The 7,922-nt window shown below is 39.5% G+C and overlaps 1 pseudogene; it reads left to right on the top strand.

Annotated features, from left to right (window-relative positions):
• Positions 1–5,958: 5,958 nt before the first annotated feature.
• Positions 5,959–7,525, top strand: LOC113929625 (annotated as a pseudogene).
• The last annotated feature ends 397 nt before the right edge of the window (positions 7,526–7,922 follow it).

Here is a 7,922-nt window from a genome sequence, read left to right as displayed (position 1 = left end):
AACCTCTCTCTCTTTCCCCTACACACACACACACACACACACACACACACACACACACACACTCTGTTGGTTCAGTTTCTCTGAAGAACCCTAATACCTGTGCTTTTATTTTCATTCATTTCCAGGCTACAACACAATATTTTAAGGGGCCACCTGATGTTATGCAAAAGGATGGTTTCTGGGTTTTCTCTAGCTATAACTGCAAAATATCCATTTCAGCTGGGGACGTTCACATGGAATCAGAATCCAGGCTCCCTGGTTCATAATGCTGTCTGTTTTCTTACCCAAGACCTTGTAAACACTAACTTCCTGGGTTGTGAAAGGAGAGGTTAAATGAGCCTTCTTACCTCTTGTGAGATTCTTCTGGCAGCCAAGGCACCAACCTGGGGTTCCAGATTGCAGATCCAATCTGTTCCATATGAATGATACTTTGGCTGCATTGTGCTGCCTCAAGCCAATCTTTCAATCATTTTATTCTCTAATCCAGTTTGTTCGGCTGTACCTGGCTAATTTACCTTCTCATTTCCATATCAGCAGCCAATTATGTGGATCGCTCCACTTTAGCCAAAAGATTTAGGTCAATTTATAGTTTTAAAGGTAGCTAAAGCCAAATCAAATCACAGCTGAGGCTCATGGTTATATTTCAACATTTGAAGTGCTGTTAGGAAAAAAAAAAAAGCACAGAGCCCTTTTGACAGATGGAAACAAGGCAATGACTAAAAACAGAGCAGAGAGTGTGTTGATGATTTTTTTTAAAAAGCCAAATTGTCTAAGAAATGTTTCTAAATTGAGTGCTTTAAATAGAAAACAATCCATCAAATCAATTGAGTGACTGCAAATGTTGCCAACTCCTTGTCATTTTTACCAACTGAGAACCAACAGATTAAATTAGGAAGACCATATAAATATTATAGCTTCATGGATATTAAAAATAGACTTGAGAGAAATGATCACAAGGGCGATTTTGAACTCAGATTGAATGAGACACTGGGCAGATGACAGAGATGCTGTGAGTTGCAGAGCATGCATTTGAGTTTGTTGGGAAAGAATGGTGGTGAATGAACCATAGGGAACAATGAAATGGAAGGGGGAATTTAGAGAGTGGGGGACGAAAGTTTAGAGTTTTCTCAACAGGAGGCTGGCAGAGTGATTAAAATGGTCAAGATATTGTACATCTCCACATACACGAATCTGATCGGCTACACCATGCATTTTAACATTTATTGGAACTTTGTATTTCTAATTTCAAATACAAAATTGGTATTTCTAATACATATCGGAATCATATTCCACATCAGATACCATGTGGGATTTTTTTTCTTTCACTCCCACTTTGCAATGTTGCATGACTCTCATTTCCTGATAAGGACACTGGAGAGCATGCAAAGAGAGGATTCATATTAGAAAACTGATTTTTCAGACTAACACAAGTCAGGTACTCCATGAATCTGCTTCTAAATTAATCTGCAAGTTCCTAGCACCTGGCGGATGAAGAGTGAAGCAGAAATGAATACCATTTCATTTAGCTCGGAAGACAAATTTAATTGAGAATACTCTTATTTGCTGAGTGTTCAAAGTCAAGGTCATTAATGCACCAATACTGCACAAATGTTAAAACAGATTTGCTCTTTTTAACCCTGAAAACAAAGTTGTTTCTGAATTTGTATGCAGAACTTCACATTGTTCCCCACTTCAAGGGTGCAGTTTAGAAATTGAGAAAGAAAATAACCTAGGGCATGTTTTCAAAAAATTTTCTTTTTCTTACAATCAGTAGAAGCCTTTTTCAAACAAATGCTTGTATCGACCACCAGAGTGTAATAGGCTGAAAGCCAAGCTCTCTGGTTGAAACAGTAGGTGGAAACCCAAGAGCCAAGCTCCTTCTTCCTCTTTACCCTTTGCAAGAGGCCCAGTCACATCTCTTTGGGGTCCTAGGCTTTCAGTATCACAGCCTGACTAACCCTGGAGTAGTCTAGGGGGTAAATTCCCAAAACAAAGAAAAAATATGAAAATTTTTGTGCATGCAATGAACTGTTTGGGAAGAAGGAGACCTACTTGTAATTTGCCACTGCACTCAGCACGGAGTCGGCCTGTGATTCTCTTTCCCTCTTCCTCTGCCCCTCCCCCTGATCTCTCGCTCTTTAGGTAAATAAATAAAGAAAATCCTTAAAAAAATTTTTAACTATCACAGCACAGCAACCTTTATTCTAATTCCTTTATTTGTTCATTCAGATGTGTTTGCTGAGTCCTACCCTATGCTAGGTACTCTCCTAGACGCTCAGGATACAGAAGAAAACAAGACTAACTGGGTCTTCCCTTTCATGGAGATCAGAGTCCAGACAAGAAAAAACACAAGAGGTTTTGCCCACTGATTAGGAATTTTGGCTGAAGACTGTGAAAAACATGAGATAATTATCCTGCTATTCCCAAGAGAAGTGCTTAGTTTTTTGCAGTTATAAGCACATAATATATAATATGTGAAATCACTTCCTTCAAAGTTGACTAAGAAAACTCAGATGTCTTAGAATGGCCTAAAATTTTCAGAATGTTTATACCGTATGGCATTCAAGGAATATGATTTTCATCCTTACGATATTTCTATCTAGATAAGTTAAATATTTCAACTGGCTATAAATGTCTAAATACATTATCTGCTTAGCTAAATTGCTGCCAGTGCTCTGGGAAGCCATAAAATGTTCCCATTGCTTGTCCTGTAAATGGATGATGGCCAAAAGACTATCATTCCATTTGGATCTCATGTGTTTCTCTGTGAAGACAGTGTGGCCTGAGAGCATGACTTGGCTAATGGTCTCACACAAAAATGCCTGGGGGCAATTCTGTGAGTGGTCTCACTCTGCCTTCTTTGTGGAATATGGCTTTGTGCTTCAGGCAGGGCTCCTGATCAACTTTCCAAAAGGGAGGCTCGACTTCTCAAGAATGAAGAGGATTAATTCAAGCTAGTAAACTTCCAGAGCTTAAGGAATTCAGATGGCTTATGTTTAAAATATGACTTATGAGCTATGGGACCATAGATAAGCGGCTTCATTTCTCTGTGATTCAGTTTGCTAATTTGTAAATTATAGACAAAATAGTTCCTATCTCGTTAGATTATTGTGACTAAATAGAATAATGTATGTTAAGAAACAAGAGTAATTCCGTCACTCAATATGTTCAATTATATATAATATACATACATATACACTTGCTTCTATATTCTAGTATTTATATAAACATGTAGATATATGCACTATATGTATTTATACATGTATATTCATAATGTACGTGAATAATTCAAGTATATCAAAATGAACATTTATTCTCTTCCACTGTTATCCTAAAATTTATCTAATGGGATATTTCCCTGGGTAATATCTCTCTTTCTGAATAGACCCCATCTTTAAAAAATTTGTTGGCCATTCTAAGTCCCAAACAAGCTTCAGTTTAGAGATTAGGGTATACAGTTCCAGACAGAGGTATCGAAACTCTGCATTTGATGTAAGATCAAATCTTCACCTCTGCGCCAGCTGAGGTCTTAACAGCAAGACACGCAAGAAAAGTAAGGAGATGTGCATGGATCTGTACCCTGAATTTATAGAGTGGATTACAGAGTTTACAAGTACCTGCTTCACAGAGTGGTGATAAAGTAGAAGTGATCCAACTAACAAAAATAGTTGTGCATTGAGCCTCTCCTTTGTCACTGGGACCCAGGGTTTCACAGGCATGTGAAGAAGACCTAGCCGATCGTAGGTACTTCATAAAGAGTAATTCCTGCCTCTCTTCTAGATCTTCCTTCTAGTTTTCTCCCTAAGCTTTCTAGAAGATTGTGTAGCAGGAATTCGTCAACAAGAAAACTCTCTACTTACCCAAATGCGTTTGTAATCATAAACAAACGTTGGAATGTCCAAGACTGAAGTAATTCATTTACTTCTCAGTATTCAGAAGTAGTTCCTTTCCTTTTGCTTTTCCCCCTTTCTTTTATAAACAAGTTATAAGAACCTACCTAAAGTATTTCTTCTCTGTTACTCTAAAGATCATATAAAGACCAGAAACAGAAATGTTACTTACAATTGTTCCTCCCTAAAAGCTCTGCCTGTGTTCTTGTCTAGGAGTTGTCTATAAATGCTCATCTCCTTACAATACTGTAATTAGTGTATGTATGCCACTCATAATCTTCTCCCTGTTGCTCCACAGTCATCATAATTATCTTTATAATGGCTGGCTGACACCTCATTAGATACAAGATTCTGCCTTCCCTTTCTGTTGGCTACTTTGAGTCTTTCATTTTTATTCTGTTACAAAATATTAACATTTTATTCTTTTATTGGATTAATGTCTTTTAGACACAATTCATAGACATGGTATTACTGGGAATTTCCTTTCTCTGGGAATGGTTTTTCTATGTTGTCAGCAGAAACTGCAAGGTGTCCAACAATACAGTCTACCTTCAGTAGACCGGATAAATCTTCTGTGTTTATTAAGATCAATATTTTAAACTTGTGCTGTCAAAAGTCACCCTACATTAAGACAGATGACCCAGAGAAACAACCAAGAGTCATACTGGCACTCACTACTGAAGTAGTGGGAAGTGGGAAGTAGCCACTTCTTCTTTGGGTGACTCCTAGAAATAATGAAGATCCTCTCCCGTAAGCTTACAGGTGACCCTGTATGAAGGAAGCAGGGAGGACAGGAACAGATGGCAGTGGGTGGCATGGTCTTATCTCTATTTCCTTCCTGGTTCAGCCTCCATGGAAAGTTTTTTGAAGGAATTAAAAGTGTGTGTATCCTAGGGAAAATGTCCACAGCATGTTTATGAAAGATCACTCTGGTAAGCTCTTGGCAAGCCTTAAGGATCATAGCTGTCATCTTTGCCTATCCTTCTTAGTCTGGAGAAGATGGATGATGATAAAGTTACTCATCTACAAGAGTTCAGTTTTCTCCATAAACACAGCTGTGTCGTGAGTTAAGCAAACTCAATATGTGAAAATTCGGAATGACTGAAAAATAAACTAAAGATGATTATTTGTACCATAAGAGAATTCCGTGCTTTATAAATGATTCATTATGGAATTATTTTGTATAGTGAGGTCTCTTAATGATCCTGAAATGTAATTCTGTTTATAGGCATGTGATTTTCATACAAGTTTTTAAAGCCTCATTAATTGCATACGGAAAGGTATAACCACACTGACAATTCGACCTTCTCTTTTGTAAAAGATTGCTTGTTTTTCCAAAGGCAGATCAGTTTTGGGTTATATGTGTGTGTGCGTGTGTGTGTGTGTGTGTGTGTGTGTGTGTGTGTGATTTAGATGTGAACTTGGAATTTAACTTTCCCGTTAAGTTGGCTTTTTAGAAAAATAACTCGTATTATTTCAATGCTAATTAAAATAATTTTGCCTAATTCTAGAAAGTAATACTACAGACATTACATTAGTAAGGATATGGTTTGTAGTCACATCACTTGTGTTTCCAACACAGTGCTGCGTCTAGGAGTACTTTACACCCGGGCGTGGGATGGAGACCAGGCGTGAGGTAAGTGGACTACACTGTCTGAAAGGCTTGAATGATTTCACCGCTTTCGAGTAGACAAGCAGATTCCATTTCTCACAAATCAGCTTCGGAGTATGTGATTACTTGCCAGACTAGTAAGTGAATTTAAACCTGGCAGAAGCCAGGAGATAGAATCAGGTAATGAGCAGCTAAAAGGAATGTAGAAACATTCACAGTCAAACTTCACAGGATGGGAGGGAGCATAGAGAGATATTGTGAAGTGTTGCTGGAAGCAAAAGAATGACCATTTACAGCTTCAAAGGGAAAAATAAACAAAAATGCAATAGCTAAGACACCGTCTTTGGGGTGATCCGTGGTGGACGTTTTGAGGGCAGCTGACCCGCAGCCTGCGCGCCCCGGACCGCCTCCTGTGGAAGCCTGAGCCGGCCGTCTTCCTCCCTTTGTCTCATAACCATGTCCACCAACGAGACTGCTAATTCACCAGCTGCCCACCTTAACAGATTCAAGAACAAGGGGAAAGACAGTACAAAAATGAGGCGGCGCCGAATAGAAGTTAATGTGGAGCTGAGGAAAGCTAAGAAGGATGACCGGATGCTGAAAAAGAGAAACATAAGCGCGTTTCCTGATGATGCTACCTCTCCACTACAGGAAAACCGCAACAACCAGGGCATTGTAAATTGGTCTGTTGATGACACTGTCAAAGGCATAAATAGCAACAATTTGGAAAGCCAGCTCCAGGCTACTCAAGCTGCTAGGAAACTGCTTTCTTACATAATCCGGGCTGGTTTGATTCCAAAATTTGTGTCCTTCTTGGGCAGAACTGATTGTAGTCCCATTCAGTTTGAATCTGCTTGGGCTCTCACTAACATTGCTTCTGGGACGTCAGCACAGACCAAGGCTGTGGTAGATGGAGGTGCTATCCCAGCATTCATTTCTCTGTTGGCATCTTCCCATGCCCACATCAGTGAACAAGCTGTATGGGCTCTAGGAAACATTGCAGGTGATGGTTCAGTTTTTCGAGACTTGGTTATCAAGTATGGTGCAGTTGACCCACTATTGGCTCTCCTTGCAGTTCCTGATACGTCATCTTTAGCATGTGGTTACTTACGTAACCTTACTTGGACACTTTCAAACCTTTGTCGCAACAAGAATCCTGCGCCCACATTAGATGCTGTCGAGCAGATTCTTCCTACCTTAGTTCATCTCCTGCATCATGATGATCCAGAAGTATTGGCAGATACCTGCTGGGCCATTTCCTACCTTACAGATGGTCCAAATGAACAGATTGAAATGGTTATGAAAACAGGAGTTGTGCCCCAGCTTGTGAAGCTTCTAGGAGCTACTGAATTGCCCATTGTGACTCCTGCGCTAAGAGCCATAGGAAATATTGTCACTGGGACAGATGAACAGACTCAGGTTGTAATAGATGCAGGAGCACTTGCTGTTTTTCCCAGTCTCCTAATGAACCCCAAAACTAACATTCAGAAGGAAGCTACGTGGACAAAGTCAAACATCACAGCTGGTGGCCAGGACCAGATACAGCAAGTTGTGAATCATGGATCAGTCCCCTTCCTCGTTGGTGTTCTCTCTAAGGCAGACTTTAAGACACAAAAGGAAGCTGTCTGGGATGTGACCAACTATACCAAGTGGTGGGACAGTTGGACAGACTGTATACCTCGTTCATTGTGGCATAATAGAACCATTGATGAACCTCTTAACTGCAAAAGACACCAAAATTATTCTGATTATTCTGGATGTCATTTCAAACATCTTTCAGCCTGCTGAGAAACTAGGTGAAACTGAGAAACTTAGTATAATGATTGAAGAATGTGGAGGTTTGGACAAAATTGAAGCTCTACAAAACCATGAAAATAAGTCTGTGTACAAAGCTTCATTAAACTTGATTGAGAAGTATTTCTCTGTAGAGGAAGAGGAAGATCAGAATGTTGTGCCAGAATCTACCTCTGAAGGCTATACGTTCCAAGTTCAGGATGGCACTCCCGGGACTTTTAACTTTTAGATTGTACAGCTGAGGCAGAAAGTTGTTCATTGTGTACTCTGTTTGGTAGAAGTCTGTCTCACTGTTTCTCTACTAAGAACTCTTTTTAAATGTGTTTTGTTATCGTAGCACTTTTTACAACGAAACTCTACTTGACCAGTTCCAAACTGTACAACCTGTATGAAGCTCCCCCTCTCAGTGGGTTTCTTATTTCTATGTGGAATCCCCTCTCTTGCAGTGTCCTGTAAATAAAGATTAAATTCCACTCTTTTCTTTAAAAAAAAATGCAATAGCTAAAAACCATGCATTTACTCAAACATTGGGAGAAGAGAGAAATGGGGTGTAGCTTAAGCAAACTAAGCCCTTTGTCTTCTATAGTGGAGGGGTGGCCAAAATGTGTCGTTGAAACTTTTAAAAT

The sequence above is a fragment of the Zalophus californianus genome, chromosome 5 (genome assembly GCF_009762305.2).
Source record: "Zalophus californianus isolate mZalCal1 chromosome 5, mZalCal1.pri.v2, whole genome shotgun sequence".
Taxonomy (NCBI): Eukaryota; Metazoa; Chordata; class Mammalia; order Carnivora; family Otariidae; genus Zalophus; species Zalophus californianus.
This window is presented reverse-complemented; position numbering and strand designations above follow the sequence as displayed.